The sequence below is a fragment of the Podarcis pityusensis genome (assembly GCF_964106645.2).
Source record: "Podarcis pityusensis genome assembly, chromosome: 5".
In the NCBI taxonomy this organism is placed as follows: domain Eukaryota; kingdom Metazoa; phylum Chordata; class Lepidosauria; order Squamata; family Lacertidae; genus Podarcis; species Podarcis pityusensis.
The window spans coordinates 45727634-45754988 of NC_138032.1; the positions used below are offsets into that span (position 1 = coordinate 45727634).

General features: G+C 43.4%; 2 long non-coding RNA genes across 2 annotated transcripts in view; one reads left to right on the plus strand and one right to left on the minus strand.

Annotated features, from left to right (window-relative positions):
• Positions 1-27355, minus strand: part of LOC308477426 — a 314602-nt gene that overhangs the window by 257385 nt on the left and 29862 nt on the right. The gene's annotated exons all lie outside the window — the stretch shown is intronic.
• LOC308477431 lies at positions 1058-26687 on the plus strand. The gene is made up of 3 exons (XR_013986559.1): positions 1058-1186; positions 1873-1935; positions 26666-26687. It is a non-coding gene; the product is annotated as an uncharacterized lncRNA (long non-coding RNA).

Below are 27355 nucleotides of genomic sequence, written 5' to 3' on the forward strand. Positions count from 1 at the left end.
CTGGGTCTGGAAGTCCAACATTGGGAGGGCATCAGTTTGGAGAAGGTTGGTCTTGTGTGTCAGGGCTTTTCCTTCTAAGTCAGGGGTAGGCAACCTAGGGCCCATGGGACACAAGCAGCCCACAGGGGTTGTTTAACTGGCCCACGAGCCGCCTGCTTGGCGAGTCCCCACATGCTAAACTGGCGCAGCGCAGTGCGGGGACTCACTTCCATGGTGCCGCAATTTGAATCTGCGCATGTGCAGATGCTGGAAATCATGGGTGCGCGCGCAATCCGGCCCACAGAGGGATCTCCGCTGGAGTGAACTGGTCCAGGCAAGGTAAACCTTGCCAACCCCTGTTCTTTTTTAAAATGTATTTTTATTAAAGATTTTCTTGGTTTACAAAAGTTATGTGCAATCTCTCTCTCTCTCTCTCTCTCTTTTTTCCAAGTAACATTTTTTACAGGTCAGTTTCATTTGTTGAGACCTTAGGAAGAAGAGGGGGAAAGAGGTGGAGTGGGGGGAAGGTGAGTGGGGGTGGGGTGGCAATGTTTCTATTATACTTAATATATGTGGGGTTTTGTGTCAGCATTGCTTGTACAGGTTCTCTGCTATTCACTTGTGTTCCTTTGGTGGTGAGAGAGGTTGGGGTTGGCCTGGGGTGTGGTTGTTTGTTTGTGATTGGCTGTGGTGATCTTTGTTTTCATGTGTGAGTGGGGTGGGTGGGTGTTTTGGATCAGGTTAGCCATATTGATTTGTATGCTGTTGGTGGATTTTTGTCATTGTCTTGTTGGGCTGTGTATGTGATAAAGGGGAGCCATACTGTTAGGATATTTCCGTTCCACCTTAAAAGGGAGCAGGATGTTTGTGTCACAGCCTGCGTATTTCCTGTTCACGGGATGTTTCTGTTGTGTCTTCATTTTCATTTCTCTCTCTGTGTCAGAGACACTGAAGCTGGCAGTCATGTTTTCTTTGTTCTGATCAACGCTGAATAAACTTGTAAATAATGCTCTCCTGCGTGCATCTTTCGCTGTGCATTATCTGCTGATAGAGCGTGCATCAGCTCTGGAATGTGGCAGGCTATTTCTGGAGCTCGTGTCGCTAATTGCTGATACTGCGTGTCTACGGGAGATCGATGGACGTCCGGAGGCGGCTTGGGGGCCATGATGGACTTTGTCTCCCTGGCAGTATCCCAACACATACCGGGGTAAAGGCGTCTTCTTCTGTTTGTTCCCGTGTCAGTTTCAGTTTATTGGTTAATTTTTCTAGTAAGGCTGTTTCCGATACTATTTGGTCCAACCCCTGTTCTAAGTGATGGTTAGCCCATTGATACGCTTTGGGCTGTACTTTAGCTGTCTAGCCATCTAAATGACAATCAGGAAGTGTGTATACAAAAGCTGTCATAGGGAACTTCAAACATACCCATGTATTACAATTCTCAATGGGTGACAAGTTTCTTTTCTGTTTTTACCCTCTTCGAGTCACAGCACTACAAAGCCCTATACATCTCTATCCTTGCTTGTGTTGAAACATTCATTTTGCCTTTTGTGTTCAACAAGATAATAACTCATAATTCAAGGTCCTTAACCTCTTGGGTTGGCACCTTGTTTGTTCAAAAGGAAAGAGAAGGTCTTGCATTAAAACAGAGGGATCAAGAGAGACATCTGTAATTACCAGGCACTAAATAAAGAGCAGGGCTGTTTCTTCAAATGCCAAAGCACTTGTATAATTAGCTGATAAAATACAAATGAATAATTTCCCAACAGTTTAAAGAGTGATTGAAAGGGAGGGGAGACACCAGCTGGAGCCTCTCTTTCTCTCTTTAACTGCATTTGTCGTCTTTTCTCTCAATAGTGTTGTCTGATTAAAATTCTGGCCCCTTTTGTTTTGTAGCTTGGTGGTAGAGCATCTGCCTTGCATGCAGAAAGTCCCAGGTTCAACCCCTGATATCTCCAGGTAGGTCTGGGAAAAGCTTCTGCCTGAAACCAATGGTCCAGCGCAAAAAGGCAGCTTCCTATGATCCTGTGTTATGTGCTATGCCACATGTCAGGGGTCGGCAAAGAGCTGTTCTCTCTGGACTTGGGCCGGAGGTGTGTTGCTTTTCACATTAGCTTTTGCTGCATAGTACATCTCCCATGATGACAGACCACTGAGAAGGACCTGACAATATTAAAGCACATGTACTTGACAGTAGCTCAGTTGGTTAGAGCATGGTGCTAATAACACCAAGGTTGCAGGTTCAATCCCTGTATGGACCAGCTGCATATTCCTGCATTTCAGAGGGTTGGACTAGATGATGCTCAGGGTCCCTTCAGAGTCTATGATTCTATAATTAGGTATTGGCAAATATGTCAATTTCAGTTTCTTGTTTTTTCAGCCTTGGGTTCAGTTCTCCACATTACCACGTTTGTGGATTAAAAAACCCCCTCATTTTATCGGCATTTTAGTGTGAATTTCTCCTAATTCACTCATTTTGGCAAAGCAATTTTGCCTACTGTAGTGCGTTTTGTATGTTATTTTCATGAATACAGTGGTACCTCAGTTTACAAACTTAATCCGTTCCGGAAGTCCGTTCTTAAACCAAAACTGTTCTTAAACTGAGGCGCGCTTTCCCTAATGAGGCCTCCCGCCGCCGGTGCCCTTCCACCGTTCGGATCCCGTTCTTAGACCGAGGTAAAGTTCGCAAACCGGGACACTACTTCCAGTTTTGCAGAGTTCATAAACCGAAATATTCATAAACAGGACTGTTCTTAAACCGAGGTACCACTGTATATGCATTTATATGCACGCTTTACACTAGTAGATGCATTTCTGTACATATTACTTGGCAGGAGAACTGCACTGAAAAAAATGGAGAAGTGCACATTTTGAAGGATGGCTGTTTTCGGTTTGTATATGATATACTCTTTAAATGCACTGCTGAACTACCTGCTATCACCTGATGGTTCTTTCTGAGCTAAGTTGTGTGAACTGCTTCCACTGTGGTGATGAATTGGAAGTTTTGCCTTTTGCTGGTTCTCACATGTAATTAAGCATTTATTCGCTGCAGTCAGTGAATGATGAATGTGGCTGTTTTAACCAGCCTCTGGGTGCCATAGATTGGGGAGACCAGGGCTTGAATATAGCTTCTGTCAAATTCTGTGTGATCAAGGTAAATGGCATCCCTCTCTCTGAGCAATATCCCTATTTCTTAAATGGGAACAACAGAGAGGTTGATCCTCAGGAGTATTATTTTATAATGTAAGATCAGTTAAGTAAAACACTTTCAAGATGCTAGATAAAGAGCAATTAAGAGGGCCAACACACCTCTTTCAGACATTCATTTCTCCAGCTATATAATGCCCCTTTATAAAAATGACGGCGTATTACTTCAGAGGCAGAAACTGGCCTCTTACTGAATTAGCAGCAGTGCTGAGCATGGCAAAGCTTTCTGATCCTGCTTAGCTGTTGCACAAAGTGATCAGATCAGAGCAGGATCAGGAATCGCTGTAAGCGTTATGTGCTCCCTGGCAGGCAACCTTAAAATCTATAAAAGGAAGTAAAATAAAATTCAATCTTCTCTCCCCACATTGCCCAGAATACTTTTGTATGTAAAACAACGCATTGTTCACAGCCAGCCTTTGTCCTCAGGGTGCAGCCTCCTTGTCTGGGGTTTCAGTTTCTTGAATAATGGAGAGCAGGAGGAAGAAGGAGAAGCCCACCCTCCCAAACTTTCCATCAAGGCTCTCTCTCACTTCACGTACATCATTATCATATAAAAAAGGAGAAAATTGGAGGCAAATTCATTGATATAGGAGGAGAGTTAACTGTGTGAAGTTTTATTACAAAACCTCCCACAACTTTTGAAGTGTGTCCAATTATGCTGCAGAGGAGACCCAGTTTTATTCGGTTCTAATCGCACTGCTAATATTCTGTGTAGAATAAAAAAGCCCCTCCAGCAAGACTTCATAGTGTAAAAATGAGGATACAGTCCATTACAGAGCTATCAGTTGGATTCTTGTATGGTGTATTACACTCTGCTTCGGTCCAGTGTTTTGAGAGCAGGGATATACGATTTTCTGTTTCTTTTTTTTTGCCAGGATGTCAGAGAACCTAGAAGATGCACCAATTGCCCTCTATTGCATATGGATGTATGTCCTCTATTGAGTTTGGACATATGACCTGGGCTGCGAATGCTACTCTATGATTGGGTCTCAGGGTTGCCTGACTTAAGTTTTGATAAGATATAGTTCATTGTTTTCATTAGGCATGGATGGGAAACCCAATGAGTATTCATCCTCATTTGCCTGTGAGGAACTTTGACGAAGCTGCATCCTATGAGTGTTATTCCACACTTTTTAGGGCATTCCCCTGCCACTTTCCTTATCACAAAAGTCCAAGATTTTGGGAAAGTGGGTTTGTTCTACAAAGGAACCCGCCCCCCCCCAATAAACAAAGTTTGTCCATATATGAAAATAACAACAGCCTGGAAACACCCTATGTTGAAGGGGAAGAACAATTTTATTGTTTGTCTGCTTCAAGTGCTATGCTCAGCTCAAAAGTTCACAAGCCATGGATTCATGCATTCTGCCAAGGGAAGTTGTTGGGCAAAGATTTACAAGTTTTATTAGCTACAGAGACAATATTAGACATGAAATGCACATACATAGTCACTGAGGCAAACTGCAAAGCATATACCATGGCATAACCTTTCTCCAAACTGTTTCATTCTTACATTCTATCTGCTGTCAGAAGTTCTGTCTCTTGCCAGACCATGTACACTGAGAAAAAGAGAGGGATTTTCCACCCTCCACTTCTGCCTATTGTTTTCCCCTCACCATGTGGTCTCCCTCTCTTTCTTTCAGGCCTATATATATTTATCTGTGTGTATATTATATACACTATGCTTGGGTGTTATGTGGACTTACTATTGATTTTCCCACTGGATGAAAAGAAATGCAGTGTACATGCATATGCGTAGTTTTGTGTGTTTGTGTGTGATCTGTCTGCATGGAAGGCTGCTTGGTTTGTTTCCACTGCCACTGTGCTATAACTCATTCCCATATGGTCCCATTCCTCCCTGACACCCCTTTATTGCCTCTGCCTCTCTTGGTCCCAGCTCTGGGATCTGAGTGCAATCAGGATGGAAAAGATCACCTGTGAGGATTAATGTCCAGAATGATTTCCTGTCAGCCAAAGCCAGAAAAGCTTTAAAAACTAGGCCCCAGGAGTATGAAAGACTGCTTGCTCCAAGGTATTAGATTAATCTGAAGCCCTCAGTCAGGGAATATGAATCTTGGCGGCCAATCCTCTTGGGGGCTAAAGAGCTGGTTTTACAGATTGTGTATCATGCACAGTAACAGGAAGCTCCCCTCTCGCTATCGCCAGCTTGTTCTCCACTGCTAGATCCCTTCTGAGTGCAAGCAGATTTGCTGGCAGATGAAATGCCCATCTTTACCCTGTTATCCCGCCTCGTGAATGAGGTCAGGCTTGCACTTGCTGTTTTGAAGAATGCAGAAAAGGTTGTGGTCTCCCGGGGTGTGTGAGTCTTTTGAGAATTTATGTTCTGTTTCCAGGGCACTGCTGTCTGGAGGGGCCATTGCACAATGTGGAACACACACATATTTTGTATTTTTTTTAAAAAAAATATTTATTACTTTTCCAACAATTTAAACATTACAAAAAAGAATAAACAATACAATACAATACAAAAACAATACATAACACTAACACATTAAACTAACAAAACAAAACAAAAACAATTTAAAACACATCAAACAGTTTCAATATCTTATCTTTCATTCACTTATTTCAGTGACCTCCTCACACCTCCCTTTTTGTATTCCACTTCTGTTAATTGTTTCAGCAATTCCTTTCCATCTTCCTCTGTTTTCTATCCTATAATTCTTAACACATTTTAACCTTATTTTTCCCTTTAATTCTCTATTAATCTATTTATACTTAATTCCTTATAACATTTCTACTAAAGCCATATAACTTCATTCCAGCATTTTTCTAACATTCATTAATTTTACAGTATTTCTGTAAATAGTCTTTAAATTTTTTCCAGTCTTCTTCCACCGACTCTTCTCCCTGGTCTCGGATTCTGCCAGTCATTTCCGCCAATTCCATATAGTCCATCAACTTCATCTGCCATTCTTCCCGGGTGGGTAAATCTTGTGTCTTCCAATATTTCGCGATAAGTATTCTTGCTGCTGTAGTTGCATACATAAAAAAAGTTCTATCCTTCTTTGACACCAATTGGCCAACCATGCCCAGGAGAAAGGCCTCTGGTTTCTTCAGGAAGGTATATTTGAATACCTTTTTCATTTCGTTATAAATCATTTCCCAGAATGTCTTAATCCTTGGGCATGTCCACCAAAGGTGAAAGAATGTACCTTCAGTCTCATTACATTTCCAACATTTATTGTCGGGCAAATGGTAAATTTTTTCAAGCTTGACTGGTGTCATGTACCACCTATAAATCATTTTCATTAAATTTTCTCTTAGGGCATTACATGCCATGAATTTTATACCTGTGGTCCATAACTGTTCCCAGTCAGCCATCATTATGTTATGTCCAACATCTTGTGCCCATTTAATCATAGCTGATTTCACCATTTCATCCTGAGTGTTCCATTTCAACAGCAAGTTATACATTCTTGACAAATTCTTAATTTTTGGTTCTAACAATTCTGATTCCAATTTTGATTTTTCCACCTGGAAACCAACTTTTTTGTCCATATTGTATGCCTCCATTATTTGATAATAATGGAGCCAATCTCGCACTCTGTTTTTCAATTTTTCAAAGCTCTGCAATTTTAATCTGTCTCCATCTTGTTCCAGAATTTCCCAATATTTCGGCCATTTGGCCTCCATATTGAGTTTTTTCTGTGCCTTCGCTTCCATTGGTGACAACCATCTTGGGGTTTTCTTTTCTAACAAGTCCTTATATCTTATCCAGACATTAAACAATGCTTTTCTAACAATATGATTTTTAAACGCTTTATGTGCTTTTACCTTATCGTACCACAAGTATGCATGCCAACCGAATACATTATTGACACCTTCTAGGTCCAACACATCAGTGTTTTCAAGAAGCAGCCATTCTCTCAGCCAGCAAAAAGCAGCTGATTCATAATAAAGTTTAAGGGCAGGGCAAATCCACCTCTTTCTTTGGCATCAGTTAGTATCTTAAATTGTATTCGAGGCTTCTTGCACTGCCAGACAAATCTAGAAATATCTTTCTGCCACTTCTTGAAACAATCCATCTTATCCAAAATTTGCAATGTTTGAAACAGAAATAGCATCCTTGGCAGCACGTTCATTTTTATCACAGCAATTCGGCCTAACAATGATAACTTCAAATTTGTCCATATTTCTAAATCCTTTTTGACTTCAGTCCAACATTTTTCATAATTATCCTTAAATAAATTGACATTTTTAACAGTCATGTTAACCCCCAAATATTTCACTTTCTTAACCAATGTTAGTCCTGTCTCCTCCTGAAACTTCTCTCTCTCATACACAGTTAATTTTTTCTCTAAAACCTTAGTTTTCATCTTGTTCAACTTAAAACCTGCTACCTGTCCGAATTCTTGAATCAGTTCCTATACCCTTTTAGTACTAGATTCTGGCTCCTGTAAAGTCAATACTAAGTCATCAGCAAATGCTTTCAATTTGTACTGTTTAGCTCCCACTTGTATACCTTTAACCTCTTGGTCCTTTCTGATCATATTTAACAAAACCTCAAGGACCGATATAAAAAGCAATGGAGAAATTGGGCAACCTTGTTGTGTCCCTTTCTCAATCTTAAACTCTTCTGTCACTACATTGTTCACATTAATTTTGTCTTTTGTTCTGAATAAATTGCACCTATACCATTTTCAAAGCCTTGGCCTACCCCCATCCCCTGTAGATTCTTCTTCATAAAACTCCAAGAAATGTTGTCAAAAGCTTTCTCTGCGTCCACAAATATCAAGACTGCCTTAGTATTGATATTCACTTGAAGTTTTTCTAGAATATTAATTATATTCCTCATATTGTCAGACAAATGTCTGCCCGGGAGAAAGCCCGCTTGGTCTTTATGAATTTCTTCTACTAACACCTTTTTTAATCTTTTAGCCAAAATGTCTGCAAAAATTTTATAATCCACATTAAGCAGCGATATGGGGCAGTAGTTCTTGAGCTGTGTCTTTTCAGTCTCTGTTTTCGGTATAAGTGTAATGTAAGCTTCCTTCCACGACTCTGGTGCCTTTCTCCCTTCCAATATTTCATTACAAATTTCCTTCAATGGTTGTATTAACCATTCTTTCAAGGAAGTGTAATATCTTGAAGTCAAACCATCTGGTCCTGGAGATTTACCTAATTGCATGTTCTGGATGGCCCCTTCCACCTCCTGATCCGTTATTTTATAGTTCAACATTAGCCGTTTTTCCTGAGAGATTTTATGTAGTCCATTTAATTTCAAAAATCGATCAATGTCGATTTCTTTCTGCTTCTCCTGTGTATAAAGTTGTTTAAAATACCTCTGGAAACACTTCCTGATCTCCACTGGGTTCTGTATATTCTTTCCTTCCACTTCCAAGTTCGTAATAGTATTGAGTTTTTGACTTTTTTTCATTTGCCAGGCCAACAATTTTCCACACTTATTTGCAGATTCAAATGTCTTTTGCCTCATCTGTTTAATCTTCCATTCTATTTCCTGATTCATCAACTTCATATATTGTACTTGATATAACTTTATCTCTTTCAGAATCTCCTGTGACTTTGGTTTTGCTCTCAGTTTCTTCTCTCCTCCCACTCTGCCAGGTCCAGTCCTTTCCATTTTAGTTAAGGGGTTAAAGGCCCCAGGGTTAGGGAAAACCCCTCTCTGATGGATGCTTTGGAGAGCCACTGCCAGTTGAAGTAGACAATAAGGAACTAGACCAGCCTTCCCCAACTTGGTGCTCTCCAGATGATTCAAACTCCAGCTCCCATCAACCCCAATTAGCATGGCCAGTGGTCAGGGATGATGGGAACTGTAGTCCAGCAGCACTCCGACTGGCTTGGAGGAAACATGGGCTGACTACTGTGAGGCTGCTTCCTATATTCTTGGTGGTTCTGCCATAGCAAGGGAGCCAGAGGGTGGCATGATAGTGGGCATGCTTCCTTTGATACTATCCACTACAGTGGTGAGGAACCTCTGGCCCATTTGCCTAATTAGGCTCACCAGGCCTCCCCATTTGGCCCAGGAGGCTGTTTCAGCCAAGCCATATTTGCCATCAGGTGTGGGGCAGGAAAAAATGCAGGTGGGGCAAAAATGGGGCTTGCAGGCACTGCTGATCAGCTGATTGGTGGCCCTTTGCAAGCAGTCTGTGCAGGCAAAGGAAAATGGGTCACCTGGTCATTGTGACCTCAGGTGAGTTACAGGTGCCTCCCCCTGCCAACCTGTCAAACTTGGTCTGCACACGATCTGCTAAGTAAGGATGTGGTTTACCAGCTGGATCCATTGCACATCCCTGGTCTACCATATAGAGGGACAAATTGATGTAGTGTTCACCTGAATCTTACTAGTGTGTGTTTTTAAAATGAGATCTAAAGTACCCTGAGCTCTCTTCTGCTTCCTGCCCCTCTGGCACTGGCAGCACATTGTGTGTGTGTGTGTGTGTGTGTGTGTGTGTGTGTGCATGCGCGCGCGCACCCACCCACCCACCCACCCACACACACACAAAAACATCCACCTCAGTTCCAACTGAATAAAGCAAGGGTAAAAAAGGTAAATGGTAAAGGACTGGATGATTAAATCCAGTCAAAGGTGACTATGGAGTGCAGCACTCATTTTGCTCGTGGGAGCCGGCGTTTGTCCACAGATAGCTTTTCAGATCATGTGGCTAGCATGACTAAACCGCTTCTGTCATGACGGGACACCATGACAAGTGCCAGAGTGCATAGAAACACCGTTTACCTTCCCGCTGCAGCGGTACCTATTTATGTACTTGCACTGGCATGCTTTCAAACTACAGTGGTACCTCTGGTTACGAACTTAATTCATTCCAGAGGTCTGTTCTTAACCTGAAACCGTTCTTAACCTGAAGTACCACTTTAGCTAATGGGGCCTCCCACTGCTGCCACGCCGCCACCGTGCGATTTCTGTTCTCATCTTGAGGTAAAGTTCTTAACCCGAGGTACTACTTCTGGGTTAGCGGAGTCTGTAACCTGAAGTGTTTGTAACCTGAGGTGTTTGTAACCCAAGGTACCACTGTACTAGGTTGGCAGGAGCTGGGACAGAGCAACGAGAGCTCACCTCGTTGCATGGATTCAAACCGCCGACCTTCTGATTAGCAAGCCCAAGAGACTCAGTGGTTTAGACCTCAGTGCTAACAGAGCAGTCCAGTATTTGTCAATCATTTCCAACTTCTAATGTATGGAGGCACCCCTGGTCAGGAGGATGCATATCCTCACTCTTCGTGCTGCTGCATAGCACTTAAGCCTCATGCTAATGATCTTTCTAAAGTGTTCATTTCATCTTGGTTTTGCATCTTTTTCACTCCTGAGGCAGGCTGAGAAGGATGCCTGGGGAGCGATGCTGGCGTAAAAACAGCATACATTGAACTACTCAAACATTTAAGTGGAGAAGCAGGAAGGAACACCCTAGATTTTACCTCTCCCTGCGGCTTCCTCCTTACAAACGTTCCCCCACTTTGCTTTTTGTCCAGCTGGTGGGGAGAAGAGTATTGGATTGGGAATATTGTTGGAGGAGAGAACAGGGTTCAGCAACTCACTCCCACTTCTCAGCTGGAAGTCACTCATCCCTTCACTGCTTCACTGCTTCATTACTACCTGTGTTTGAAGGTGTGGATCCATCATGTGTAGTTCCATTTTTAATGGGGTCTTGCTGGTATATCTCAAGGATGAGGAGCCTGTGGCTCTTCAGATGTTACAGAATCACAGAATTGTCGAGTTGGGAGGGATTGCTGGATTACAGCTCCAATCATCCCTGATCATTGGCCACGCTGGCTGGGGGTGATGGGAGGGCCAGAGGTCCCCCACCCTCGATAATCTTAAGCACGAGAACATAAAAGCAAAAGAAGAATTTGCTGGATCAGGCCAATGGCCCATCCAATCCAGCACCGTGTTCTCACAGTGCCCGACCCAATCTTTGTGGGAAACCTGCAAGCAGGACCCTAGCGCAAGAAGAAGAAGAAGAGGAGGAGGAGGAGTTTGGATTTGATATCCCGCTTTATTACTACCCTAAGGAGTCTCAAAGCGGCTAACATTCTCCTTTCCCTTCCTCCCTCACAACAAACACTCTGTGAGGTGAGTGGGGCTGAGAGACTTCAAAAAAGTGTGACTAGCCCAAGGTCACCCGGCAGCTGCATGTGGAGGAGCAGAGATGCGAACCCGCTTCACCAGATTACGAGACTACCTCTCTTAACCACTACACCACACTGGCTCTCCCCTTTTGTGGTTCCCACAAACTGGTAAGCATTATTGCCTTCACCCATGGAGGCAGAACATAGCCACCATAGCCATAGTAGAACCAGTGGAGGGTTTCCCATTTGGGGAAATGGGACACTGCCCCGCCAATATCAGTCTGCCATCAGTCAGCCTCCACTTGTCTGCATTCTGACTTACAACCAGTCCAAGGGGCAGCACTGCCTGTCTGCTTCCTCCTCCTCTATCTCAGCGTTGCCTCCCTTCCGCTCAGCAGAGAGGAAGATGGGGAGAAATCGGAACTGTGTGGCTCTGCCTGCCATTGGCTTCACCTCCTCTTGATCTCCCTGCCTTCTGCCTTATTTATTCCAATGGGCACCGTCACAGTCTTAGGGGCCAGGCCCCCCTCAATATTCAAAAGGTGTTCAGCTCCATCCCTCGGCTCCTTGTGGCATCACATGCATGGCATCATGCAGCATCACCCGCCAATCTTATGGCGCCTCTGTTCAGTGGGCCTTACTGTCAGGGAAACAAGGGCAGGATTGCAGCCTCACTATGATTACAGACAGATCTCTGTCCCAATTTCAAGGTCTCCAACAATCAGTTTGTTTCTTTACCTACTCTGATTATGGCTTGTACATGTTCTTTTCTCTTTTTTGCAGGATGCCTGGGGTACGTCGAGATTAGAAAAGAAAAGAATGTTAAAACCTTTCTTCTCTGGTGCTTGGTCTTGTTCCAGGAGAAGCACAGAGGGCAGCAGGGTCTTTCTTTGGGTTGGATTCAAGCCAGCTGTTTACACACATCGAATTTCTTTGCCTATTGTACTGGGTATTGATTTAATCAATTAATAACAGTGTGCGGGCTTGTCTTTCCTGTAGCCGCACAGTGTGTTTATGTTGACATTTTAAGGGCTGGAGGATACACATGGAACGAGGAACTGAGCTAATCTTTGAAGTCGTTTCTGTTTTCTCTTTCCATTCTCTTCTAATTACTTGCTGTTAAGAAACATGCTGCAGCATTCCTCGCTGGGAAGGCTTTACTGAGGTAATGCCCCTTCAGTGGATTACAGGGCCACCTTGGGGAGGGGTGATATTTATAGCAGCAGGGCTTTTCCTACAGAAAATGTGCCGTTCTAGACAGATTTGTGCTGTTCCAGTGGCAGTCTTGTGCAGTACTGAATCGATAGTCAAATGAAGAAAGGGGATAAAAGCTCAGAGGTTGTTAGTGAACATCCTTGTTGTGAGAGCAAACGAAAGAGGCTTCTTTGACCTATGTAGGGTGGCTACACGTGTCCTGCTTGACAGGGGATAGTCCTCTGCTTGAAGGGTTCTCAGTCCTCTGTTTGAAGGCACCCTTTCTTTCAGGGTTAATTGTGGTCAGTGGAGCACCGTTGGTTTGTGAGCTTCATTCAGGCGGTCCATATCTGTGGCTTTGTGGTTGAAGCTTGGAGATGACACATCTACCACAATAAATATTCATATGGATCCCCCCCCCCCCGCATCAGTGTGGTCAACATTCCTGAAATGTGATTCTAAGAAACAAAGTGTGTGTGCATACAAGGAAAAAGGTACAGGTGTGTTGATGGTGAAAAATATGATGTAGCTCAGTGGTGGCGTATCTGCTTCATATGTAGATGGTTCCAGGTTTAATCCCTGGCATCTTCAGGTATGCCTGGGAGAGACCCCTGTCAGGAACACTGAAGCCTTGCTGCAAGTCAGTATAGACCAGGGTTAGTCAACATAGTGCCACCTAGATACTGTTGCACTACAACTCCCTTCAGCATGACTTAACATGGCCCAATGGCCAGGGATGATGGGAGTTGTAGTCTAGCGGCATCTGAAGAGCACCGCAGTGATCATCTTTGGTGTAGACAATGCTGAGCTAGATGGACCAGTGGTGTGACAGTATAAGGCAGCTTCCTCTGTGTGCAAACAAAGATCATATCCCACTGCAGGAAAAGCCTACGCAGAAGAGAACTATACATCATCCAACAACAGCACTGACCTGGGTCCCAGGCCCATTCTAGTTCAATGTGATTACTCTCTTCCTGAAGTTGAAGCTGAACATTGTACATAAATGTGTACAGGAAAACCCAGATGGCTATTTCAAGAGGCAGGGGGATTTAGAGTGGATAAATGGTAGGGGGAGAGTGCTTAAACCTTCTCCTCCCATTGCTGTTCTACTGAAAATCAATCTCCGGACTTCTTTTTCACTTGTGAGGCTCCAGATGAGTGTCTGAGAAAAGAGGCTTAGGGAGAAGGAGTAACCTGTGGGGAAAACAGCAGGTGGGGAAAGGTTTGAGCACTTTTCTGTGTAATTTCCTGCTCCAAAGTGCCCCGAATCATCTCAAAGTGGCTTTTCTCTTGAACGAAAGTGGCTGTTGGGATTTTGTTACCTGCATCTAGTTCTGCCCTTTGTAGCCAAGAGTGAAAGTGAGTGTCACAAAGCTGGATCATTGAGTGGCTTATAGCAAGAGAGAGGCAAGGAGGCACTGGAAAGCTGTGGCAATATATTGGAGGGGGTGTCATGTACAGGACTCTGTGTATGACCAGTAGCATGGCTCTAAAATCCATGTTGCTCTTGAGTGTTGACTGCTTGGCACTGGTGCTGTCATCTTTTCATAGCCAGGCCTAGACTTTCCTCAGCTTCCAGGCATTTGATGATTAATATTCTCCCCTGCTGTCTGATAGTCCTGCTTAGCTGATTGTCTTAATTTTAACACTGATCCTTGAGTGTCATGCGTGAAGTTGGGGGTATTAACTGTTGGGACTTTTAGGTTGTGAACACATTTCACTTTATGCATTTGCATGTTTCCTTATATGTTTTGATGTAAATCACTTTGAGAACTTTGTGGTATAAGGAGCTGAATATACAAATATATCATCACCATCTTCTAGAAAACCTCAGGCTGAGAACCTCTCTGTCTGGCCCTTGGAAGTCTCCCCAAAGCACACCTTTTCTCAGCCAACTGCCCTCTCCCCAGGCAATACCATTTACCAGCCTTATTTCATATCCTCCTTGAACGTTTTTGCTTGGCTGAATTGTATCCTTGTGGTCTGCTATTGCCTCATCCTTGCTTAGTTGGAGGATAGAGAGGAGCGTGTCTAGACACTGTTCTACTGTGGAAAGGTAATGCATACATTTGTTGCTTTGCCCATTTTTGCCTCTGTCCCTGCCCTCCACTTGCATGTGGCCCCTGGAAGGTCGCCCAGATGGCAATGTGGCCCTCAGTCTGAAAAATATTCCCCACCCCGATCTAAGATATGGAACCACTCACACCTTTCTTCCCATTGTTGCCATGTATAGCTGACTGCCTTGACTTATCTGTAAATAAGTGGTGGGCTGGGAGGCTTAATAAGCAAGGGCTCCTCCTGACCTGCAGTGTGTACATTCAGCCAAGTGCAACAGGCCAGATCAGGCTAAATGTCTTCTCATGAAAAAATCCTGTTGTTTCTTTTCTGATATAAGAGAAATACAGGATGCAAGTGGATTCATTGTGTGTGTGTGTGTAGTTCTTGTTTAGGTATTTCTGCACATTTTGTATTGGCCAATCTCTGCATCTGGGCTCTGGCATTCAGCATGTATAACTTCTGAAAATTCCATTTGGCATGTAAATAAAAAACACAGTTTCCCTCCTCCTTCCTTTTCCTTTAACTAAGGGCGATGGCTTGTTTTCTCTGCTCTTTTCACAGCGCTTCTATTTATTTCTTGTAGGCATGCGCTGAATAATACATCGGTCCCAGTGGAATATAGGGCAGAGTTTTGTTGTCATAAAAGCTGCCAGGAATTCTGAGATTAAATTATACAGTTAGGGCCAAAGCCAGAAGGAGCTATCCTCCTGATTTCTAGAAGTTTGCTCAAGAAAGTAATAAACTTGCTTACCGTCCATGCATGTTCACTCAGAAGTAAGTCCCACACTGTGTTTGATGGGGCTCTTACGCCCATGGAAGTGTACACAGGATAGCAGATAGACCTGTTGAAAGCCCAGCTGTCCTTCCCCATTTCCTCTAAATGGATGATTGTCATCTAGTGAAGAAAGTGTTCTTGAAAAAAGAAAGGAGACTTTATGGTGGAAGAGAAGCAGTTGGTTCTTCCAAACACTTGAATGAATTGATAAGCAGGAGTATATAACAAATACAGGAACAAGGTCTACAAATGGAGTTCCTGCTGGTGTTGTTCCTCTCCCATGGAGAAGATTGCCACAGCTTTAGCCCTTGCAGGTGCTTGAGTGCTAAATGCACCATTCTCTCTGCCTGCTTCCTTCCCAGCCATTTTGCTTTCACAATTAGATCTGGAAACCATCTGGAAATGCTACTGCCAGCATAAAGAGCATCATTGTTACTTCTCCGTAAGGAGAACCATCAGGACCAGGGTAGCTGGACTGCAGCAATGTAAAATATGGTTCTGCCAAGGCAATTGGAGTCCCACAATTAAGCTGCCTTGAGAGCTGTCTCATTCTTAAAAAGACCTCACCGTAAACAGTGCTTTAGTATAAGGCAGTATAAGAACAGAGGAGCTGAGATCCTGGTTCAGAAGCACTGGTCACGACCATTTGTAGACCAGGCCATCGGTGTAACGGCAGCAACAGGTATCTGTAATACAACAAGAAATAATACTTGTGTGACAGAAACTGTACTCCGGCCCCCTTGGCCGGTAAAGCAAGATGAGCGCTGCAACCCCAGAGTCATCTGCAACTGGACCTAACGGTCAGGGGTCCCTTTATCTTTACCTTTAACAAAGGACTTGAGGACTCAAGAGGTGGATTTCTCATTTCATCCAGTGGGTGGTATTTTTGATATGTTGTTGTTGCTGTTTAGTCGTGTCCAGCTCTTCATGACCCCATGCACCAGAGCACACCAGGCACTTCTGTCTTCCACTGCCTCCTGCAGTTTGGTCAAACTCATGCTGGTAGCTTCGAGAACACTGTCCAACCATCTCGTCCTCTGTCGTCCCCTTCTCCTTGTGCCCTCCATCTTTCCCAACATCAGGGTCTTTTCCAGGGAGTCTTCTCTTCTCATGAGGTGGCCAAAGTATTGGAGCCTCAGCTTCACAATCTGTCCTTCCAGTGAGCACTCAGGGCTGATTTCCTTAAGAATGGATATGTTTGTTGTTCTTGCAATTTTTGATATACCACTTAGCTAACCAAGATCTTCTAAAGCCAGATTGAGGGGTGGTGGCACATGCATGACCTTCTGGCACCAGAATTTCTATGACTTGCAAGGTGGGAAAAGGGTAAGGTGGTGAGGAGCTCAGCAATCCAGCTGAGTCAATTGGGTACTCCTGCCGCTGCATCTGTCTAGCACCATCCTTCCCCGCTTGAATGCTGCAGCGATGCTGGTGCTGGGAGGCCAGGTACATGACAACAGCCTTCATTGCCAGTTACAGCTCAGGATAGGGGAACCTGTGCCCACCTTGGCTCTTGCTAGTCTCCAAGTCTCATCAGGACCCCACCCATTGTGGCTGATGGCCAGGAATGCTGGGAGTTTTCATTCAGCCACATCTGGAGGGCGATTGCTTCCCAACCCCTGCTCTTAAAGTAGTTTTTGAGGTCTGCATTTTTGAGGTCAGAAGTGTCCAGGGAATACGTCCTGGAGGAATTTGACCTGGTCTCCAAGCCCCTAATTGGGGCAGAAGTTTTGACGTGTAGTTGTGCCAGAAGAATAATACATGAGCACAAACAGGATTTTGCTGCCCAGATGCCTTATTGGTGACAGGTGTCACCGGGTTTTCGCCTTCAATTGTATTCGCAGAATTGCAGGCAAAACTTTACAGTCTAGTTGGTCACCCCCCACCAAACAAAAACAAAAAATGTGGTGTGCTCAAAATATGGCAGCTGTCAAGCCAGATGAGGCTGGCAATTTATATAGCTTCTTGACAGTGGTTAAAATAGAGCAGCAGTTTCAAACTTTATTTATTTATTTAGGAGACCCATTAGTGGAGTTCTATCCTTGTTCAGAATATACCTTTGATCCACAAATTGCACACCCTATTTTCCTTTGTACTCTTTAAAAAAATGTGCTGTTTTGCTTGTGATCTCCATGTTGAGGATCAGCCCCAAAGGCTTTCACCACCCAGTGACTACAGTGCTGATGGGTAGCAAACTCTGCTATCAGGATAAGGGCTACTAGGAAACTGCTCACCCTGCCTCTCAAAAAAAGAGTGTGATGGGACTCTAACCATCAGTCAGAGAAGGAGCAGTTGCATTTGGTCTGAAATGATTACTGCAAGGATGCTGTAGTCACATACTTGAATTCTTGCCATCAGGCGAAACTGTCAATTTTAGTTTCTCATTTTTCCAATCTTTAGTTCAATTCTCCACATTTCCTCACATCAGATTGTGTTTTTTATTTAAAATCCTCATGAAAATTCACTAGCAATTAAGGGTGAAATTTCTCCTAATATACAATTTCTGTATGCAGTCTTGTCTTATCCACATGTTGCTGCAAATCGCTTCCCTCCTATATAATGCATTTTTGTATGTTATTTTCATGAATATATACGTTTTTATGCACACTCTATCCTAGTAATTGCATATATTGAAATATTCAGAGAAGTGTTAATTGCAAAGGATGGCTGTGTTTCAGTTCATGTGTTGTTTCAGAAAGTGTAAATTAGGTAGGTTCTCCTTTGAATGCAGACTTAATCTAATTTCTCCCCTTCTCTTACTAATGGATCTATTTTCTTAAAATTACCCTCTGCCTTTTAATATAGGGCTATAATTTTGTATCTTGGTCTTGTTTCATGTTAAGGCTGATCCTTTCTTGGATATGCAATTTTAAAACTCTTTCTTGTAGTAGTTGCACCTGTAGGACTTTTTGCACTTGTCAACATCTTTCTGAAAATGATAATTCCAAGCTTACCAAACAGCCAATATTGTAATGGGCTATCCTTTATTCCAGATAATCTCAGTTCTGAGGATCATGATGGATGGTGTCCTTTGGTTCGGATCCCACAACCCTGAATAGTCCTTCTGGTTTTGACATTTTCATTCTGTGTGGTGCCTTAGACTGCATGCAGTGGTACGCTCTCAGAAGCCTACCCAGTGTTAAATAGAGTGGAAAAGTTTTGTCTTGGGGCTGACTTTCATCGCTTCACTTAATACATCCAAAAATGGCAACTAACCTTTTATTTCAGCAATGGCCTCACACTGCTGAATCACATTTAGATTGTAGTGACTTGTTAACACTCCCCCAATCATTTTACTGATTTGCTATCCCTTCCCCAAAACACACATACTTGATACACTTAGATACACTTAGCCATCCTCATGACATTCTCAGCTAGGTTATTCATGGTTATTGTATAGGTAAAACTTGACTGACTTTGGTTTCCAGGCATCTGTGTTTTGTTATGTTTTGACCTGGTGATAAAAAGTGGCCACTTTCCATCTGATGATTTTGGTAGACATTTCCTAGTGATTCAGTAACAACCAGCTTTCCAAGTTATTCTCTTTCTTTCTCCTGCTTTGTGAGATTGACCCCAAACTCTTCTGTCCTTTCCTTTGTGAATACAAGGACAGTCTGCACCAGTCACACGACCAAATCTTCCACCCACTCCATAGCCTCTATAGCTGTGAATGAAGCCTACCTGAGTGTCCTTGGATTCTCTCTGTGCCAGAGATAATCAACACCTGAAGTGGACAGTGGGATCATGACACTGGCTCTCCTCCCAAGCTCAAGGCTTTGATTGGTCTTTTGCACAAAAGCAGAATAGCTGGATATGTGGAGCTTGGGACTTGGCACAATCCCACTCATATGCACCAGTTCTTGCTGAGATGAAGGCCCCCTGTTTCACAGTGTCCTCAACATGAACATCTCTATTTGCCATCTCCAAGGCTTAGAAGTACCGCTGCAGGTGGTGCAGCCAGAGTCCACACTCTTCAACAAGTTATAGACAAAGATAGGGATCTTCTGCTCTCACACCAGAGAACATTATCTAAGTGCTCATCCTCCAATCTAAGTGCTCCTCCAATATACTTCTCAAGTGTAATGTGCTGTGATTATTATCTTATCAAGCAGCATTCTTCCCCATTCAGAGATTTGTAAGTGAGGCCTGTGATAAGGTGTTGCTATGTGGGGTGCAGCAGTTCAGGATTCCAGACACTCCATTCTATTCCTCTCTGCTTAGTTTTTCATACCCTCCCCCTTGCTAGGTCATCATGCTCAGCCCTCATTGGGCTGTTTTTGAGATTTCCTCCTTCTTTAGCCCCCCCTCAATATTTTTTGTATTTCTGCGAATCTTGCAGTCCCCATGAGTACGTGGGTCTCTCCCTTCTCTTTCTTTCTCTCTCTTGTATGGTGCCATTATGGAAGGCACCATTTAGTGAATTATGCTGCAGTTCTGCATACTTCTTTTTTTAAAACGATTTTTTATTGAAGATTTTTCATCATACAGTGCAATCAAAAACCTAATCTAAAAGAAAGAAAGAAAGAAAGAAAGAAAGAAAGAAAGAAAGAAAGCCATTTTTGAGTGAGAGGAAGAGGCAGAGAGCTCAGTTTGGGACTCTGTAAGCTACCGGCATTTGGGTATGCTGGCTGTCTCTGGAGATCTGACGCGAGAGCAATGGACTTCTGTTGCCGTGTTTCAGCTGTGCCCAGCCTGCACATTTGTAAATCAACTCAAATATCACAAAATGTCATGAGCCTCCAATGACCTCCTTCCAAAGGAAACTAAACATGGATAAGCACTGCACCACCAGAATTTCCACTAGGCTTAGGAAAGTAGGAAGAGAATAACGACATGTTTTCATGTCTGTGAAGCGTTAGTGTCAGAAAACGATCCAGGGAATCAGAAAAGTGATACTTTTAAGTTCAGAAGCCTTTGCCCACTTATAATAAGCCCATTTATTACTAGCAGGCACCTCACCTGAGAAGTAGCGTATTGCACATGGAGAAACCCCATGCATACGCTGAGTGAGCCATTGAACACCCTGTGTGAAATGACAGGTGCATTTGCTCAGGCTTCTCGTGGGATGAGGAGTGATATCTTGTGCTTACAGCTTGTGAGACATCACTTTGCACCCAGCAGGAGGGCCCCGCACAACATGAGAGAATGCCTGAGCAGCCTATGAGGTATATCCTGTCTTTCTGCACTAGGGGAGAGCTTGGAGGCACCTGTGAGAGGCACCAGCCAGAACAAAAGGCAGTGCTGCTCTCAAGCTCCCGTCTAGCTGGCTAGCCCTGCTCTTGTCATCACCAACTGAAAGGTCACCCCAGCACCTCATTTATAGATGGTTCTTTAGTCAGTACTACTGGATCCTTACTAATCAATGTGTGAGAGGAGGGAAGGATATAATTACAGATGGGATGGGTGGGATTCAGCCCTTGAGCAAGTTGACAAGGAAATATCTGGGACCCAGGTGGAAGAAAATGACCAGCCCCGTTGAAAGTTACCCCTTAAACCCTTTGAGCACCCTGCCACATCATTGTATCTAATGGCATATCCCCCTCCACCCACCCAGTCATTTGAAATTGGTAAGAGTAACACTGACCTTGAAAAACTCTTCCTGAGCTACATGGCATCTTGGGTGAAAAGATCTGAGTGGAGCCAACTGAGCAAGTCTGGAGCAGATTACCCCTAACCCTAACCCTAACCCTAACCCTAACCCCCCCCATTATAAAAACAAACATTCATTATTTAAATATAAATTTTTAGTAAAGTTACCCTTATAAGGAGTACCAGAGCACGTTCTTTTTCCAGGGTCTGCTTGATGGATCCCATTGAGATCCTTCTCATGAGATTTCTCTTGCTTCAAAAAACATTCAGGTTCCTTCTCAGTTACGCACAACGTTTACTGCCCAGTGCTTCTCCCCTATGTGTAACTTCCTTCCTTCCGCTTCCTCTGACTTCTCTTTGTTCTTTAGCCTTATCTGAGCAAGATCCATTCCTTCCTTCCCTTACACTTGCATTCATTTAATCCATGCTTAGATCCTCAAGCATGTATTGCTCCTGGGCAACAATAGCGCCTGTTGCTGCCAAAGGCGGTTGCCTTTCATGCAGGCACAGGGCATGTCTGAATGTCTCCCTTGGCTTGCCTTCACCTTGTTGCTCCCCTTCAAGGATGCCTGTTTGCAGCTGGGCTACCCCCTCCCTCAGACAGTCATGGCACAAAATTTTAAGGCCTGATTTTGAAGGGACATAGGGCAACCTTATGGTACAGCATTCCAAGCTGAGTGGTGTAATTATTATTAATAGTAACAACAACCACCACCAACAACAACAACAACGATGATGATTACCTGCCCTTCATGCTAAGATCCCAGGGCAGGTTTCATCCAGTAAAGCACAGTATTAAAAACAGTTTGCAATTGGTCCATTGTGTTCACTTAATTTTGCCTGATCTACCTTGGTCTTAGGCTTGCAAATAATGACATCTAGCCTCCACACTTGCTTCAGCCTTGCTCAACGGTGCTGATTTGTCGACCCTCAGCATATGGTGCAAGACTGATCTATGTTGATTTGTGTGTAGGTGCTGGACCTTTGCAGAATCTTTAAAAAAAAACACCAAACTTGTTTTCATTGCTATTGTTTGTTTCAGTTTTTCACAATAGGGGCTTGTTACAAACTTCAAATAAGGTAAATGGAACAAAAACTCTGCACTCCACACACACACACACACACACACACACACACACACACATTCTCCCATAATTTTAGTTACAGATAGGTAGCCGTGTTTCTGTAAGACCCATTCCTTTTCCTGTAAGACCCATTACAGTCGTTAAGAGTCGTCAGCAGGCTCATCCCAGCTATCTGCCTATCTCCCATTCCCACCACCCTTCTGAGTAATACCCCTCCCCACCTTCTCACTATATAGAAGGATCTGGCAACTTCTGTTTCAGTGTATCTGAAGAAGTGTGCTTGCACACGAAAGCTCATACCAAGAACTAACTTAGTTGGTCTTAAAGGTGCTACTGGAAGGATTTTTCCCCCCATAATTTTATAATGCAATTTCTCTCCCTGCCCCATAAATTGGTAGCACATGGTTGTGGGGGTGTGGGGGGAATGCAGGAATCCCCCCCCAACACAGCGCTAAACAGAATATACTAACCTGGCCTACTGGAAGAAGAGCAACATTATTTTCTTTATATTGGAAAGGTAGTTGTTATCTAGGTTGGCTTCCTTGGCATACAAGAATTTTCTCACTGCCACCAGCCAGTTTTCTGCCTTAAGAGCAACAGTGTTGCACTCAGAGCACTTATTTCAGGAGCTCAGGTTGAAATGATATGATGGAATATTTTAATACCACACTTCAACGAGGGGCATAACTTTCCCGGGCAAGAGACCCCTTATTCCCATACCTTGGCCATGCCTGCTCTTTGCTGGGCGCACTGCTTGACTGCTGGTTGCATCTAAATAACAAGATATATTTATGCATCATGCCCTCTTCTTATTATCCTGCATAAAAATGTCTGCCATGCCATTATTTTTCTTTAGTGCATTTTACAAGCTGCATGCAGTGAAGAGCTCAGCAGAAAAATGCCTTTAATCAAACTCGGAAGGGTAAAAAAAGGAATTGAATTCTGATGGCGAGCTACCCGAGCAACTCCAGAAAAGTTGCAAAGCTGTTTGCTGTGTTTGGACCTGTAAAACTATGTCTCAATTTGAAGTCCATTTGGAACAAGCAATGAGAGGGGAAAAGGAGTATTTCCGGATGTTGATGATTCCATCATCATCATCATCATCGCAAATTCTTTAACATAAAAAAGACAGGGTAGTGAGATCTTTAAAAATGGAGATACAACTGTCGGGCTTAAAGCACATAGGGGAATGGAAGTTCCATATGTAATGGAACAGCTGTAAATAAATGGTTGTGTATAGTAGCATTCCTAGCCTGGTCCCCTCCAGATGTTTGGACTACAACTGTCATCAACCCTGACCATTGGCTTGTGAGGATATAGTTCCGTTCTACCTTAAAAGGGAACAGGCTGAGGTCCTGGCTGTTTCCCAGATTCCCAACAGACAGTGCTGGGAGTAAACGGGCACGTGACACACAACAGCCTGTTCTCTTTTAAGATGGAACGGAACGATATCCTAATATGGCTATGTTGGCAGGGGCTGATGGGAGTTGTAGTTTGAAGTGTCTGAAGAACACCAAGTTTGTTAATATTTACTGCATTTATCTTATTTACTGTATTTATAGCCCACCTTTTTCTCCAAGAAGCTCAAGGTGGCACACACAATTCCCACCCCCCTTACTTAATCTTCACAACAATGCTGTGAGGTAGGTGACACTGAGAGGCTATGACTGGCCCAAGGTCACCCAGCTGTGCTTCATGGTTGAGAGGGGTTTCAAACGTTGGTCTCCCATGTCCTAGCCTGGCACTCTAACTACTATGCCACGTGGGGGAAGGCTGTACAGAATAGCCTCTTGTTCTTGGAAATGGGAGTCACAAAAGTAAGTAAATGGCATTTGTTTCCCAATAATTCCATAACAATCCTCCCCATGACTTATAGGATGTTGTATTAGTAATATAATTGTGGCATCTGTGAGAAGCACAGGGGAGAGAAGGAGCCATCTGCCTTCATCAGAGCTGAGGAGCCAAGGAGAAGGGATTTCTTTCTGTAACTCAGTAAGGTGAGAAACACCCTTTGCTGCTCCTGTACGTGTTTTCCCAGCTCGCCTGTGCAATTTCTGGAGCTGCAAAATTTGAGCAGAAATTTCAGATTCGAGCTGTACAGGAGCAGGATTTGTGTTGTTTAAGTGTTGAATATTTAACGTTGTGCCTGGAGTATTAGAGATAGGAACAATTGCACTTGTGCATGAAAAATTTAATGGAATGGTAGATTCAAAATTAAACATGATATAGTAAAATATTCATGGTTGGTATATGCAAATTATGCACCAGACATGTTTGAAGATCATTTGGTTTGAGGAAATGGGGTGTATCTGCATGTGTGAACTCAGTGAACTCAGTAATTTCATGAGTTACAGGGACTCTAGTTTTTCCCTCCCAATTGACAAGATCCTTGAAAAAGCATATAATGATTCCCTTTCAGGAACTTAGCTTGATGTGGAAATGACATGAGAGTGGATGAGTGAAATACAATTCTCTCTGCATACTTCTAGCATCTCATTAACCCTTTAATTCTATGTTTGAATGGAGCTCTTAAAAATAGGAAAAGGCACAACATTTTTCCTTCTAAGAATTGTTGTTGTTGTTGTTGTTGTTATTTTATTTTACAGTTCCTGTGCTTTTAATATCAGTATGATGAATTTTTTCTTACTTCAGTGTTTGCATAAAAGGAAAAAAACACCCCACTTTTGCTAGATTTGTGTGTGCATAGAAGATGTAGGAACAGGGCCAGGGGAAAAAAGGCAACCCTACTCCTGTGCCCTCAGCCTGCCCACACCTCTGCAACAGTTCCAAGGATCTAGAGTTTTAATACTCCATACTGTTATGCCAAAACTTTTTATCTTGGCCCCGTTTTTTAGATGGATACTTTCACACTTTCTGGAATCTCCAAAATGTTGATATTTCTCAGGCTGTTGGTCTACATATGGTTGGTTGGCTTTATAGCTCAAGTTGTAAAGATTTGTGCTTTGTGATTCTAAGGTCCCTCGTGCAGCATTTTGTGGCTTTGTGAGTGTGTGTGTGTTTGTGCGCCACAAATCTCTTCTGCTTTCTGAGCTGGCTGCTCTGCTGAGTTCAGTGACACTGTGTTTGTTAAACTCTTTTATAGCAGAGCTTTAAAATGATTTAGGTCTGTTATGTTTGGACAACCATAAAAATGACTTCGATTGTAAATTGTTTTTTACTTGTGTTTTTAGCCAGATTAGGTTACTATACATATTTAATGGAGCTTTGTGTTGTAATAAGCATTTAAAATCAATCCAGCGTACTTGTTATGGCTCAGCTGCAATCATTTAAAAATTTGGTAATGCTTAAAAGAACATATTTTAAGATCTAAAATTTGACTGTGCTTCGTCATGAACACTTGTAAGGCATAGTGTTTGAAAGGTCTTGTGTCAGAGATCACATTATACTCTGATTTGCATCTTTCCCCCCTCCTCTTGAAACTAGGTGCAGGAGTGAATAAGACTCTGAACTTCCCACAGAATTATGTTGTAAATGTACATACCCAGTGCTATTTTTCTAGAAGAAGAGGGGGCTGGAACTCAACACGAACGCCTCCCATGTTATCTTATGGGCAATGGCACCCACCTGAGAGGTGCCGGAACTGAGTCTGGAGAGTTCTGGCTGGAAAAAAAGACCTGTACACACCCATTTTCATTCTGACATATTAGCACTCTAGGCAGCTGAAAGCTGCTACTTGAAGTTCTGTTGAATTGTACATCTGCTCAGGACACCAAATTTCAACATCTCAACTTCTAAGTCAGCTACTGCATTACAAATAAACAATTAGAACACTGAACAGGATAATGAAACAAAACCCTCAGTTTGCTCAGCCAATGAGTGGAATTAGCGTATTTTTTGCTCTATAAGACTCACTTTTTCCCTCCTAAAAAGTAAGGGGAAATGTGTGTGCGTCTTATGGAGCGAATGCAGGCTTGCGCAGCTATCCCAGAAGCCAGAACAGCAAGAGAGATTGCTGCTTTCACTGCACAGCGATCCCTCTTGCTGTTCTGGCTTCTGAGATTCAGAATTTTTTTTTCTTGTTTTCCTTCTCCAAAAACTAGGTGCGTCTTGTGGTCTGGTGCGTCTTATAGAGCGAAAAATACGGTATCTTTTTGTTACCGATACGGTATCACGAAGGGTCAAAGCAATGGAATATTCAGTGGTCTCCATTTATTGATCATCATTACAAGGGCGGAGAAAAATGGGACAGCTCATGTCTCTTGATATAATGATTTTGGCTACAAGACAATGTAGTAATGTGTGAGATCAATTGGAAGGCTATGTGTTTAGCATCAGCCAGTCCATCAGCCCACCTGCAGGAACACCTGCCCCCTCCCTCTAGAGTGGGAGGGGGGAGCTAATATTTTCTGGCCCAAGGACAACCCCTCCAAGGTGTGTATGCCTTGCACATAGAGATACACAGAGTGTTGTGCTGCAACAGGATGGGAAGATGGCGGGGGCGGGGAGAAATCTTGCTTTTCAAAAGGGTTTTTTTCTCTCCCTTTGCAACACCACCATTGCAAAAAGGTCTTAGGGCTCAGGAAATAGAAGGCTGACCCCCATAAAGTCAGACATGTGGCACCCCCTAGTGCCAGGGCATGCATGTAGTGGGTGGCCTTGCAGGATATCTATCCAAAGCAAGCATGGGGAACCTCCCTGGGGTATGAATGTGGCTCTCTAGCCTATTATCTCTTTGTCTCTTCTCTTCCCAGGCCACACCCCTCACTGCTCCTGCTCTGCACCTTCCTCAAGTGCTTTTGCCTGACTGGAATGTGTCGCTGATAACACCTCTTGCCTGTCTGGATGCAGGATGAAGAGCAGGCTGTGTAAAAACCTGACTCTGGCATCACTGGCCTGCGGTCAGACTACTGTACAAAGGTAAGTGTTAGATCCTTTGCTCTTCCCACTTTTGCCTCTGGCCACACCCACCAGTGGCATGCCTTCCTCCAGAAGGTTGCCCCTGAGGGAATGGGGCCGTCAAAATGTCCCCCACCCCATCATAAAACACTGTAAAAAGCTGCACTCACACTTGTAGCTCTTTTAGATAAAGTGGCTTCTTCTAGATGAGCCATCGTGGGTGTTTTTTTATATAGAGAAAGTGTGAACGTCTATGAATGTTAGAGTAGTCCCAGAGATTTAAAGCACTGGGAGTTCTCCCTACAGAGTCAATTTCCAGAGGCTCCTTTGATCCAAGTGCCTTGTTCTCTCTTCCGCTGCTCTCCTTGCTAACTAGACATGAACACAAGGGAGCACCAGAGAGTTTCCTATGGCTTCAAATAGGTTTTTAGGGAAATTCACAATTTTATGCTGCTCATAATCAGCAGGTGAGGGTGGGAAGTTCTTACTTATTAAGCAAGTCACTCGTTCTGGGTATTTGAAGATGTGAGTGACACAAACACAAT